Source organism: Bombina bombina, chromosome 7 (assembly GCF_027579735.1).
Source record: "Bombina bombina isolate aBomBom1 chromosome 7, aBomBom1.pri, whole genome shotgun sequence".
Classification (NCBI taxonomy): Eukaryota; Metazoa; Chordata; class Amphibia; order Anura; family Bombinatoridae; genus Bombina; species Bombina bombina.
The window spans coordinates 68,519,502-68,534,978 of NC_069505.1; positions in this window are offsets into that span (position 1 = coordinate 68,519,502).

Genomic DNA, 15,477 nt, shown 5'->3' on the forward strand with positions numbered 1-15,477 from the left:
CATCTCTGTAATGAGAAGGGGGTGTGGTCTAAATGACATCAACACCCCTATATCAGGTGTGCATAAATTATTAGGCAAACTTCCTTTCCTTTGGCAAAATGGGTCAAAAGAATGACTTGACAGGCTCAGAAAAGTCAAAAATATTGAGATATCTTGCAGAGGGATGCAGCACTCTTAAAATTGCAAAGCTTCTTGAAGCGTGATCATCGAACAATCAAGCCTTTCATTCAAAATAGTCAAAAGGGGTCACAAGAGCGTGTGGAAAAACCAAGGCACAAAAATAACTGCCCATGAACTGAGAAAAGTCAAGCGTGCAGCTGCCAAGATGCCACTTGCCACCAGTTTGGCCATATTTCAGAGCTGCAACATCACTGGAGTGCCCAAAAGCACAAGGGTGTGCAATACTCAGAGACATGGCCCAAGGTAAGAAAGGCTGAAAGACGACCACCACTGAACAAGACACACAAGCTGAAACGTCAAGACTGGGCCAAGAAATATCTCAAGACTGATTTTTCTAAGGTTTTATGGACTGATGAAATGAGAGAGAGTCCTTGATGGGCCAGATGGATGGGCCCGTGGCTGGATTGTGTAAAGGGCAGAGAGCTCCAGTCCGATTCAGACGCAGCAAGGTGGAGGTGGAGTACTGGTTTTGGCTGGTATCATCAAAGATGAGCTTGTGGGGCCTTTTCGGGGTTGAGGATGGAGTCAAGCTCAACTCCCAGTCCTACTGACAGTTTCTGGAAGACACCTTCTTCAAGCAGTGGTACAGGAAGAAGTCTGCATCCTTCAAGAAAAACATGATTTTCATGCAGGGACAATGCTCCATCACACGCGTCCAAGTACTCCACAGCGATGGCTGGCAAGAAAGGGTATAAAAGAAGAAAATCTAATGACATGGCCTCCTTGTTCACCTGATCTGAACCCCATTGAGAACCTGTGGTCCATCATCAAATGTGAGATTTACAAGGAGGGAAAACAGTACACCTCTCTGAACCAGTGTCTGGGAGGCTGTGTTGCTGCTGCACGCAATGTTGATGGTGAAACAGATCAAAACACTGACAGAATCCATGGATGGCAGGCTTTTGAGTGTCCTTGCCAAAGAAAGGTGGCTATATTGGTCACTGATTTGTTTTTGTTTTGTTTTTTGAATGTCAGAAATGTATATTGTGAATGTTGAGATGTTATATTGCGTTTCACTGGTATAAAATAAATAATTGAAATGGGTATATATTTGTTTTTTTTGTTAAGTTGCCTAATAATTATGCACACGTAATAGTCACCTGCACACACAGATATCCCCCTAAAATAGCTAAAACTAAAAACAAACTAAAAACTACTTCCCAAAAATATTCAGCTTTGATAATTAATGAGTTTTTTGGGTTCATTGAGAAACATGGTTGTTGTTCAATAATAAAATGAAATCCCTCAAAAATACAACTTGCCTAATAATTCTGCACTCCCTGTATGTATTTGTCTGTATATGATCTGTGTTTAAAGGGACACTGAACCTACAGTTTTTTCTTTCATGATTCAGATAGACCCATGCAATTTTAAGCAACTTTCTAATTTTACTCCAGTTATTACATTTTCTTCATTCTATTGGTATCTTTATTTGAAAAAGCAAGAATGTAGTTTAGAAGCCGACCCACCTTTGGTTCAGAACTTGGGTAGTGCTTGCTGATTGGTGTCTAACTATAGCTACCAATCAGCAAGTGCTATCAAAGGTGCTGAACCAAAAATAGGCCGGCTCGTAAGCTTTCATTCCCTGCTTTTCAAATAAAGATACCAAGAGACAAAGAAAAAAAAAATATATACTTGAAGTAAATTAGAAAGTTGCTTAAAATTGTATGGTCTATCTGAATCAGGGAAAGAAAAAAAATTGGGTTCAGTGTCCCTTAAGCACATATAATGATGTGTGTACAACTATAAAAATCAATAATCCTTTCCATAATGATGCTTTGTCTAAACTAACAAATGCACGCAAATTTTTTTTTTTTTTTTCATTTCTGGGGTTATAACCATGCTCTAAAGGCTTTTTTGCAGGAGGGAAAGGCTTCAAAAAACCTTGTATTTGTCAAAAACTGTCAAAATGCACTGAGATAAGAGGCGGCCTTCAAGGGCTAAGAAATTAGCATATGAGCCTACCCTAGGTTTAGCCTTTCAACTAAGAATACCAAACAACAAATCATGTTTGATGATAAAAGCAAATTGGAAAGTTGTTAAAATTGCATGCTATCTGAATCATGAAAGTTTCTCTTTTACTTGACTGTCCCTTTAAATTTCTAACGCCATAAGCAAACCTAGGTAGACTCTGGAAGCAGCAATGCAGTTCTGGAGAGCTACCCTAAACACATCCTGGTGCGCTAATGACAAGAGGCATAGGTGTGCAGCCAGCAATCACCAGCTGACTCCCATAAGTGCATTAAGTCTACCTATATATGCTTTTCAACAAAGTATACCGAAAGAAACAATGTTAATTTGATAATAGAAGTAAACTGAAAAGCCTCTTAAATTCCTGCTCTCTCTGAACCTTGAACGTTTATATTTTGACTTTCATGTACCTTTTAATAAAGTATATACTGATAAAATCACAAAATTGCTGTTTGAGCGTTTGAGCACAATAATGCTAAGACATTTCTAAATTCCACTTCACTAGACTTTTATCAAATTTACTTTGTTCTCTTGGTATCCTTTTTTGAAATCCAATTGTACATCTGCTCAGCAGACAGCAGTGCACTACTGTAAGCTAGCTGTTGATTGGTGACGACATCCCATTTATCTTTTGTCATTGGCTCACCAGATGTGTCTCCGCTTTCCTCCCAATAGTGCATTGCTGCTCGAATGCTGACTTGAGCTATGTGTTTAATTCCCCTTTGGTTTTTTTGTTTTTATTCTCTGATGCACCTTTTTTTGTCATTGAAGTGATCATAATGTGAATAATAACACCATTCTTGTACTGCAAAATATCAGACTGGATATTGAAAAAGTCACCAATAAAACAGCTTAGATTTCTGAAATCCTAATGCAGCGACCACAAGTTATTGACTAAGCACAGGCAACAAAATTAGACTCCAATGAGTTCAACAGCCAAAGCCACTTGATAAGATGGTCCAACTCTCACAGATCAACCAATACACACAAAACAGAATGAACGATAATGATATCGACCACCAATATGTGGGTGCTTGGACAAAAAAAAAAAAAACTTTTTAAAAAGACAGTCAACACCAGAATTTTTGTTCTTAAAAAGATAGATAATCTCTTTATTATCCTATTCCCCAGCTTTTGCATAACCAACACCGTTATATTAATACATGTTTTACCTCTGTAATTATTTTGATCTAAGCCTCTGCAAACTGCCCCCTTATTTCAGTTATTTTGACAGACTTGCTTTTTTTTTTGGGCCCCTTTTATTAAGCTTTGGAGCCTCAGCATTTCAGGCGTGTGCAAGCAAATCTGAAAATGCTAGCTAAGTAGCTAAAGTCCTTAAGACCCACAGCTACTTAGCCTCTCCACCACCTAATGTGTGGTGGTATTAAATTATCCCGATACCGATCATCGAATTGACAGACAGGGTTGTATTGCCCAAGCAAACCTTGTCCGTCTGGTAAATGATAAATAGAGCCCCTGTCTTAAATTTATTTTACTCATTTCAGTAACACTTCTGATCTAGCGTCTGCTTCCACACATCCTTCTGGCTTGGCCCACTGGATTGTCTAAACGTAGTTTTTATCCATATACTCTATAGCTGAATATCTATCATTTCAAATGCTTATTTTCCTTTGACTTTGAGCAACTCATCAACTCAAGCATGAAGAAGACAGTAGATAAATTAGACAAAAGACCAATGTGGAAAAAAAATATAAGCTACATATTTGTATCCCTTGTTGTCATTCACACTTGTTTATTTCCTATCATGACATTGTTTTCTCACAAGGTCCCAGTATGGTGAGTAACTTTGTGTATAATAATGATGGATTCATTCATGCATTTAATTGTATTCAATCTTTTCCAGACTTTTTTTTAATATCAAGGTTAAATGAAGTTGGTGGAATGTTTCTAGTAGAGCTTGCTCCCAGGCTTGTTGTGAATGATGGCAGTCCAACCAATTTTTATAACAGCGCGAGTAAAAACGGTGGCACTTATAGTTAAGCTTCTTCCTGCACAGACGTTATTGCAATGGTCTAAATTCATTGATGCTTGTGAGGATGCAGATTAGCCCTTTTAGTGAAGGTGAGATCATGTTCACTAATGTCATGTCACCTATATTTTCGACATATTTTTTAGTACAGGTTCCTACCATTAACATGTATAGTTATATAACTTTTTCATAGCCGGCATCAAAGTGGTTTAACGTCAGAATGAATTTCCAATGTAGACATTTGCCGTAAAAAATGAAATCATGCAATTGTCGATGTGATCACATGATTTCAAGGCCGGGATCGGATCAGGGGGGACTGCTTACACCTGCTAGTCATGCCTCCCAGTCTATTACGTAAAATGTGGAACCAGCAGGAATCCATTTAAGGTAGGACATTCTATGCCGTCCTAACGGCATTAAAGCCTAGCGCTGTTAGGGTGGCATCTAGGGGTAGAGTACCCAATACACAAAACTCAGACTCTATAGTGAATTATCTTATCTCACAATCATCTCTCGCTATTTAAAAACTGATTTTGCTGTTACAAATTATTTCTTTATTCCGTGTTTTCTTTTTTTTTTTTCTCCAGATGTTGGAGTGATGGTTTTTTAATGTGAGTCACTACTGTCAGTGTGCCAGGAATCAGACTGAGACTAGAAGTAATATGCAAAAAATCACACCTTTATTAATAGCAAAAAATAATAAAAAGTCCACAAGTCAAATAACAAGCCAGGAGTCAAAACCAGAGCTGGTAGTCCAGACAAGCCGAGTCCAGTAGCCAAAGTGAATAGTCAGACGAGCCGGAATCAGGAACAAGGAAAACAGCAGAGTCAGGAACAAGCCAGGATCAGGAACCAGGAAAGGACGTCAGGCAGCCAGGTAATACACAGGAACTCTCACAAACAAGTCTGAGACAAAGCAAAGGCAAAGCATACTGAACAGAGGCCCTTTATTATTATTATTATTATTATTATCAGGTATTTGTAGAGCGCCAACAGATTCTGCAGCGCTGTAAACATAGTCGGTGTATAGGATAGCTTTTGTAGGGGTCAAGTGGGTAGAGGACCATGCCGAGAGTTTCACTGTTGTAGTCAGCTCTTATGAAGCGATCTGTAAACAGCTGGGCCCATAGGCTTACAATCTAAGGGGTTCAAGGGGAAAGCAATGGCGATAGGAAAGGTTAGTGTTGGTTGTATGCATCCCTGAATAGTAGAGTTTTTAGGGAGTGCTTGAAGCTGTTAAAACTAGGGGAGAGTCTTATGGAGCGAGGCAGGAAATTCCACAAGATGGGGGCCAGTCTGGAGAAGTCCTGTAAACGTGAATGTGAGGAAGTAACAAGAGAGGAGGAGAGGAGGAGATCCTGAGCTGATCGAAGGGAACGGGAGGGAGAGTCTCTAGCAAACAAGTTCTGAGATGTAGGGGGGGAACAGAGCAGTTGAGAGCTTTATATGTCAGGGTGAGGATTTGTGTTTAATCCTAGAGGCAAGAGGGAAGCCAGTGAAGGGATTGGCAGAGGGGGTGCAGCAGATGAAGAATGGCGAGTAAGGAAGATGAGCCTGGCAGAGGCATTCATAATGGATTGTAAAGGGAGCTATGCGGCAGCTAGGTAGATAATAAGTGATGATATCCACAATTCTGAGACTGCATCCTGTCTCACATGGATGATGCCACCACCAGTCTGGCCATAAAAGGAAGTGCAGGAATTGAGCAGCATCCCCCCACAATGCACCATAGTCAGGAAGAGAGGTGAGTAAAATGGCTGCCAGCAGCACATGGCAAACACAACAGGAAACAAAACCCTGACAGTACCCTCCCCTCAGTGACCCCTCCCCCGCGGGAGGACAAAAGGCTATATGGGGAAACGGGCATGGAAGGCACGGAGGGAGGACGCGGAGCATGAACATCAGTGGAGGGAACCCAAGAACGCTCCTCCGGACCATAGCCTCTCCAGTGAACCAAATACTGTACACGGGCCCCTGGACATACGAGAGTCAATAATGCTGCTGACCCTCATACTCCTCATGGTTGTCAACAAAGATTGGACGGGGATGAGGCACACAGAAACTGGATAACTTATTACCAAACCAATGGTTTCAAGAGGGAGACATGAAAAACATTGGAGATGCGCATAGCAGGAGGAAGGTCCAAGATAAACCCGTCGGATTATTCGAAAAGGACCAACATAACGGGGAGACAATTTATTGGAAGGCACACGAAGGTTCAAGTTGCGGGAGGACAGCCAAACTCTCTCACCAACCCTGGTAGGAAGGTGCGGGGAGAAGCCTACGATCAGCCTGGAACTTTTGGCGCTGCATAGAACGATGAAGGCAATCCTTAATCTACACCCCACATGGAACGGAGTTGCCGGAGATGCTCCTACAAAGCCGGAATACCCTGAGACATGAATGAATCGGGCAACAAGGATGGTTGAAACCCATAATTCCGCCGATGAACGGGGATAACATGGAGAAGCGATTAATAGCACTATTACAAGCAAACTCTGCCCAAGGTAACAGTCAGCCCAATTATTGTGGTGATCTGAGACATCAGCAATGGAGGAAGACCTCTCCCGGGCAAAAATTGAAGCGAAGCACCTGAGCGGTAGGCAGCTTCATCAAGGAATGCAATGTGACATTTAGAAAAAACGGTCAACCACCATAAGGATAACAGTATTGCCATTGGAAACAGGGGAGCTCAACAATCGAAGTCCATGAAAGATGTGTCCAAGGACGCGTCACCATTAGCAATAGGTTGAAGACCCCCCACAGGAAGACATCCGAGGAGTCTTATTCTGTGCACAAACTGAGCAGGACGGCAACATACGCAAGCAACATCAAACGAAGACCTGGCCAGTGGCCACCAGAATTGTCGAGTGACAAACCAAATCATTTGGTTCTTGCCTGGATGACCTGCGGCTTTAGGATAGTGGTAAGTGTGCAAAAGTTTAGTTCGAAGATTCTCAGGAACAAAACACTTACCACTAGGTTTCTCAGAAGGTGCATTGGTTTGTGCAGCCAGGATCTCCTCCCCCAAGGGATAAGTCCAAATTAGTACGTATGGTAGCCAAAATATGGGTCAGGAGGTATAACAGGAGTAGGTACAGACTCCTCCTTGACAGAGGCGACAATTGATCGAGAGGAGGGCAATCAGCCCTAACATTCTTACTACCCAGATAGGTAGGAGACCACATAATTAAAACAGAGACAAAAATAGCGCCCATCTGGCCTGCCGGGGCGACAAACACGTTTTTGCTTCAGATAGATAAGTTAAATTCTTGTGGTCAGTAAGAATGAGCACTGGCATGCTAGTACCCTCAAGAAGATGCCTCCATCTCCTTGAGTGCCAAAATTTATGGCCAGTAATTCCCCTGTCGCCAATTTCATAATTGCCACTCCACTGGAGACAATTTCCTTAGAGAAGAAACACACACGGATGCAAGGAACCGTCAGGTGTAGGAACATTAGAGACAAGAGGGCACCTATTCCAGTCTCAGAACCCGCATCAACCTCAAGAACAAAAGGCAGGGACAGGGTTAGGATGAGCCAGAACTGGCCTTAATGGCAGTAGAGTGACCATGGAGTGGATCATTCTCTTTACGGGTCATGTCTGTGATAGGTTTGACCAAGGAAGAAAAGTTTTTAATAAACTTTCTATACGTAATTGGCCGAACCCCCAAAAAAACGTTGAATAGACCGAAGACCAACTGTGCGAGGCCACTGCAGAACTGCACTGCACTGCACTGCAGAACTGCAACTGCAGAAGCTGCAGATAACTTGTCAGGATCCATGGATCCATGAAGAACCCTGAAACCAGAGGTAACATAACCTAGGAAGGTTACTTGAGTCTGATGGAACTCACATTTCTCGAGTTTACAAAACAGGGCCGCTCTCCTCTCCACGTAGTCTCTGAAGAACCCGTGTAACATCAGAACGATGAGCCTCAAGTGTGGGTGAGTGTATGAGGATGTCGTCTAAGTACACCACAACACACTGTTTGCAACATATCTCGTAGGACATCATTAATAAATTCCTGAAAAACAGCAGAGCATTACATAGGCCAAAGGGCATTACAAGATACTCATAATGCCCGCTCCTGGTGTTAAATGCTGTTTCCCCATTCATGGCCCTCCTTAATCCTAACGAGATTGTACACTCCCTCTCAAATCAAGTTTAGTAAAGACCGTAGCTCCAGGTGAGGCAGTCAAAGAGTTCCGTAATAAGCCGGGAATAGGGTAAGCATTCTTAATGGTAAGACGATTTAAGACCCCTATAATCGATACATGGTCTTAACCTCGCCACCCTTTTTCCTCTCACAAGAAGAAGCCAGCCCCTGCAGTAAAGAAGGATTTGCGGGATGATCCCGGTGACACGAGCATCGGCAACATACTTCTCCATAGCACAATTCTCTGCAACAGACAGAGGGTGCACCCGGCCCCCGAGGAGGAATGGCTCCGGGTTGCAGGTCCATGCACAATCATAAGACCGGTGAGGGAGGCATCGTACCGGTACGCACCTTGTCAAACACGTGTAGGAACTCTCGGTACTCCTCTGGCAATTGAGAAACCGAAGAAGTGCACAAGACTTTAACTGGTTTCCGAAGACAAGTGGAAATACATTGCGGGGACCACGACAAAATTTCAGACCTGCGCCAGTCGAGACTTGGATTGTGCTTTTGGAGCCAGGGATAACCCAGAACAACCGGAAAATGTGGAGAGTTTATCACCTGGAACTGGAGGGTTTCAAAATTGAGAGCCCCAACAGCCAAGAACAACGAGCAGTTTCGTGAGTAACGCGTGCGGGCTGAAGGGGCCTGCCATCAATGGCCTCAATAGCAAGTGGAATGGACCGAGGCAAAACAGGAATGGAGTGCTTTGATACAAAAGCACTGTCAATGAAATAGCCTGCAGCACCGGAGTCAACAAGAGCCTGGGTGACTATGGAGGAGTCCACCCAGGAAAGGACAAACATGACCAAAGGTTTCTCCTTAAGCGGTTCCGGGGACAAGGATAAACCACCCAAGATCTGCCCCCAACAGGACCTTAGGTAGTGAGCGTTTCCCGGCCCATGTAGACAAGAATTCAAAAGGTGGCCTGTAACCCCACAATAGAGTCAGAGCCCCTCCCTCCTCCTAAAGGCCCTCTCCGCCGCGGAGAGGCACGTGAATCCCAGCTGCATCGGGCTTTAGCAGTACCTGGTGACTCAGGGACCAGGAGGCAAGGGGAGGAGAGGGAGGCATGGGTGGGGAACGAACGATGTAGGAGACAATGGAACAGGAGGCTTCCACAAGCGCTCCTTGAAAGAGGGCCTCTCTCTGAGTCCGATGTCAATTAGGATAAAAAAGACACCGATGCCTTGAGATCTCTCTGTAAATCTCTGGCAGCAACTTCGTCTTTAATCGCATCAGAGAGCCCAATGAAAGAAGGCGATGGCAACAAGGGCTTCATTGTTCCAACCTACTCTGCGGCAAGCTACGGAACTCAATAGCATACTGAGCAACAGATCTTGTACCTTGCTGAATGGACATGAGTCCGTTTAGCAGCAGAGGAGGAGGCGAGCCAGAACATCAAATACCCTTCGAAAGGAGGCCACAAATTCCGGGTAATTTGAAATCCACAGGTTTATTAGACTCCCACAAAGGATTAGCCTAGGCAAGAGCAAGTGTCCAGAGAGTAACGAGATGAGAAATCCCACCTTAGCTCTGTCAGGAGGGAAACGCCTGAGGTAACATCTCAAAGTAAATGTCCACTTGGTTCAAAAACCCTCTGCATTGAATAGGATCACCTCCATATCGCTGAGGTAGAGGTGCAGAACCGGACATGCTCCTGGTAGGCATAGGTGCAGCAGCGGAAACAGGAGCAGCCATAACTTGCAGGAAACTTTGGTCCAAATGTGCATTGTGAGTCAGCAGGGTTTGCAGGGCTAGTGCAAATTGATCCAAGTGGTGATCCTGTACATCCATCCTGGAAATGATGGCCGGTAAAGGCGGATTATTAGCACCATCAGGATTCATGGCCTTTGCGTAATGTCAGGGTGCCAGGAATCAGACTGAAACGAGACGTGCAAAAATAATTCACACCTTTGTTAATAGCAAAAATAATAAAAAGTCCACAAGTCAAATAACAAGCCAGGAGTCAAAACCAGAGCTGGTAGTCAGACGAGCCGAGTCAGTAGCCAAAGCGAATAGTCAGACGAGCCGGAATCAGGAACAAGGAAAACTCCGCAGAGCCAGGAACAAAGCCAGGGATCAGGAACCAGGAAGGACGTCAGGCAGCCAGGTAATACACAGGAACTCTCACAAACAATTCTGAGACAACGCAAAGGCAAAGCATACTGAACAGAGGCCCTTTAAATAATAAGTGATGACATCACAATTCTGAGACTGCATCCTGTCTCACATGGATGATGCACACCAGTCTGGCCATAAAAGGAAGTGCAGGAATTGAGCAGCATCCCCCACAATGCACCATAGTCAGGAAGAGAGGTGAGTAAAATGGCTGCCAGCAGCACATGGCAAACACAACAGGGAAAAACCCTGACACTAACAATTAATTTCACATACAGGTTTTATTGCATTTAGATCAATATTCCACCCTGGAATTTTGTAGCAACCATAATAATGCCCATTGGGGACAAGTTTCTTGTAGAGAACCTACTTCTGATGTGTACATTATTAACTAGATTACGAATGGAGCTAAAGAATAATAGCACTATTGTGCGTTAACATCATTTGAGCACAATCAGTAGTGCTTCTATTTTTGTTCTCATATTACAAGTCCAAAGTTATTTTTTATTGCTCAAGCAATAGTCTAGTGCTCATATCAAATATTGTGGGTGCTCTAAATTCTTATCAATGGGGGCACATATTAAAATTGATTTTGGATATTGTTTAGGCGCTAAGCCAATAGTGCTCTAAGCTAATGGTGCAAAAGTAGTTTAATTCTTCATGTAGTTCTGTGCTTAATGGTTAACTCAAGGTCTTAAAAGTCCTACATTTTACAGCGTTGTTTTGCATAGCTCTCGAACGCGACACGTAACTCACCACTTGTAATATGACCACAATGAGTGTTCTATTAGTGCTGCCTGCATTATCGATTATCAATTTTGCTTCATTCTCTTGGAATCCTTTCTTAAAGAAGCAGCAATGCACTACAGGGAACTAGCTGAACACATATGTAAGCCAATCACAAGAGGCATATATCGGCAGCCACCAATAAGTAGCTAGTTCCCAGCTTCTGAGCCCATCTAGATATGCTAAAAAAATGTGGTAACGTTAAAGGGACGTGAAACCCAAGATTTTTCTTTCATGATTCAGACAGAGCATACAAATTTTAACAACTTTCCTATGTACTTATTTTTATTTAATTTGCTTCGTTCACTTTGTATTCTTTGTTGAAAAGCATAACTAGATGGGCTCAGAAGCTGGGAACTAGCTACTGATTGGTGGCTGCCCATATATGCCTCTTGTGATTGGCTTACCTATGTGTTCAGCTAGTTCCCTTAGTGCATTGCTGCTTCTTTAAGAAAGGATTCCAAGAGAATGAAGCAAAATTGATAATAGAAGTAAATTGGAAAGTTATTTTTTACATATGTATGCTCTATCTGAATCATAAAAGAAAATGTTTGGGTTTAATGTCCCTTTAAAATGTTTTGGTTAAAATATTTAACTAAACAATTTCAAAACTCCAGCACTTGTCTCTTTTTTTATTTTGGGGTGCACGCTATGGGCCCAGCACTCAGACCTCAAAAGTAATAATAGTCCGAATACAGTAGCACTCTCATTTATTTGCAAAAATTATTTCCTACACATTAAAGTCAATGTTTCAATCCAAATATCTTAGTCACGTCTCTCTAAATTGACAATTACACAGTCTTCATTAAATACCTTAAAAGCACCCGCACACTATATATGTGTAACTCTTTAATAAACAGCATTTTCTAACTAATGGTGCCATCTAGTAGTTGTAAATATATTTAGTATAAAAATAAAATAAAAATCTGTCCTAGACTTCTCTATAATTTTCTATAGAATGGGTTTCTTATTAGAAAAAGATCACAAAACTTTATTTTTTTTCTGAATGAAATTCTATAGAAAATTATTTTCCAATAATTATTTACAAATTAGAGGACCAATCTATCTCTCTGTTCATTTCTTCTGGATGTAATGCATATAGAGTGTAAATCCAGTATATCTCTCTTATATGTAATAACTATTCCCTGTTTCCCCCTCTTCTTTGTTCCCTCACTTTACCAATAATCTGGGAGTGTAACAGGGATATCCCATGACCAGCTTCCAAGAAATGATGGGCAACAGGGGCTGTAGTAACTTTGTTCTTTATATTGGATTTATGCTCCAATTTACAATCTTGGATTCTTCTAGTAGACTCTCCTATATACATGTTTCCACAAGGACATTTGATTAAATAAATAATATATTCTGTATTCCATGTGTCGTAACCAGGGATTTTATTTTTATGTCCTGTGGTTGGATGGAAAAATATGATCCGTTAATAAGGTTATTACAGCAACTACTTTCAAGACATGGAAAACAGACATTTTTGGGAGCAGGCAGGAACATCTGCTTCTTAGTTCAAAGGATCAATGTCAGCCTGCACTAACTTGTCCCTTAGATTTCTTACTCTCTTAAAGGCTGGCATAGGGGAAATTGAAACTCCGGAATATAAGGGTTATACTTTTGAAGAATTTTCCAATGTTTGTTTATTTTGCATAAAACATCTTTTGTTATCCCATTATATTCCAGAGCACAAATCAGACTATCTTTTACAGCTTTTTTGGATTTTACTGGTTCTTGAATCAATTCCTTTCTGGATATCCCACTATTCTCTTCTATCTGTTTTTTCGAATAAAGGTTGTGATAACCCCTTTGCAAAAAGCCTATACCCATTTCATCCAAACGTTTTAAAGAATATTCTTGATCTGATACTATTTTCCTGACCTGATTGGTCCTCTTATTTGTAAATAATTATCAAAACTTTTTGTGATCTTTTTCTAATAAGAAACCTTGTGATGATAGTGGAGAGAGGAAGAAGCGTATAGAAAAGATTTTATTTTATTTTTATACTAAATATATTTGCAACCACTAGATGGCATCACTATTAGAAAATGCTGTTTAAATATTTAATAAAGAGTTAAAAACATGTTTAGTGGGCGGTGCTTATAAGGTATTTAAATGAAGACTATGTAATTGTGAATTTACAGAGACGTGACTAAGATCTTAGGATCAAGGGTCTTTAATCTGTAACTTTTAGATATTTTCACAATAAATAATTTTACAAATGGATGGGAAAGTGCTGCTGTATTTGAACAGTTAAAAAATTTAACCTTCCACTTTTAATACCAGGTTGTGTGTTTTTTTAGTGCCAGGTAGCTGAATAAATAACACACCCTGTGCTATTGATTGCACCCAACTTGTAATCTAGCTCTATACAGGGAGTGCAGAATTATTAGGCAAATGAGTATTTTGACCACATCATCCTCTTTATGCATGTTGTCTTACTCCAAGCTGTATAGGCTCGAAAGCCTACTACCAATTAAGCATATTAGGTGATCTGCATCTCTGTAATGAGAAGGGGTGTGGTCTAATGACATCAACACCCTATATCAGGTGTGCATAATTATTAGGCAACTTCCTTTCCTTTGGCAAAATGGGTCAAAAGAAGGACTTGACAGGCTCAGAAAAGTCAAAAATATTGAGATATCTTGCAGAGGGATGCAGCACTCTTAAAATTGCAAAGCTTCTGAAGCGTGATCATCGAACAATCAAGCCTTTCATTCAAAATAGTCAAAAGGGTCACAAGAAGCGTGTGGAAAAACCAAGGCGCAAAATAACTGCCCATGAACTGAGAAAAGTCAAGCGTGCAGCTGCCAAGATGCCACTTGCCACCAGTTTGGCCATATTTCAGAGCTGCAACATCACTGGAGTGCCCAAAAGCACAAGGTGTGCAATACTCAGAGACATGGCCAAGGTAAGAAAGGCTGAAAGACGACCACCACTGAACAAGACACACAAGCTGAAACGTCAAGACTGGGCCAAGAAATATCTCAAGACTGATTTTTCTAAGGTTTTATGGACTGATGAATGAGAGAGAGTCTTGATGGGCCAGATGGATGGGCCCGTGGCTGGATTGGTAAAGGGCAGAGAGCTCCAGTCCGATTCAGACGCCAGCAAGGTGGAGGTGGAGTACTGGTTTGGGCTGGTATCATCAAAGATGAGCTTGTGGGGCCTTTTCGGGTTGAGGATGGAGTCAAGCTCAACTCCCAGTCCTACTGACAGTTTCTGGAAGACACCTTCTTCAAGCAGTGGTACAGGAAGAAGTCTGCATCCTTCAAGAAAAACATGATTTTCATGCAGGACAATGCTCCATCACACGCGTCCAAGTACTCCACAGCGTGGCTGGCAAGAAAGGGTATAAAAGAAGAAAATCTAATGACATGGCCTCCTTGTTCACCTGATCTGAACCCCATTGAGAACCTGTGGTCCATCATCAAATGTGAGATTTACAAGGAGGGAAAACAGTACACCTCTCTGAACAGTGTCTGGGAGGCTGTGGTTGCTGCTGCACGCAATGTTGATGGTGAACAGATCAAAACACTGACAGAATCCATGGATGGCAGGCTTTTGAGTGTCCTTGCAAAGAAAGGTGGCTATATTGGTCACTGATTTGTTTTTGTTTTGTTTTTGAATGTCAGAAATGTATATTTGTGAATGTTGAGATGTTATATTGGTTTCACTGGTAAAAATAAATAATTGAAATGGGTATATATTTGTTTTTTGTTAAGTTGCCTAATAATTATGCACAGTAATAGTCACCTGCACACACAGATATCCCCCTAAAATAGCTAAAACTAAAAACAAACTAAAAACTACTTCCAAAAATATTCAGCTTTGATATTAATGAGTTTTTTGGGTTCATTGAGAACATGGTTGTTGTTCAATAATAAAATGAATCCTCAAAAATACAACTTGCCTAATAATTCTGCACTCCCTGTATGTATTTGTCTGTATATGATCTGTGTTTAAAGGGACACTGAACCTACAGTTTTTTCTTTCATGATTCAGATAGACCATGCAATTTTAAGCAACTTTCTAATTTACTCCAGTTATTACATTTTCTTCATTCTATTGGTATCTTTATTTGAAAAAGCATGAATGTAAGTTTAGAAGCCGACCCACCTTTGGTTCAGAACTTGGGTAGTGCTTGCTGATTGGTGTCTAACTATAGCTACCAATCAGCAAGTGCTATCAAAGGTGCTGAACCAAAAATAGGCCGGCTCGTAAGCTTTCATTCCTGCTTTTCAAATAAAGATACCAAGAGAACAAA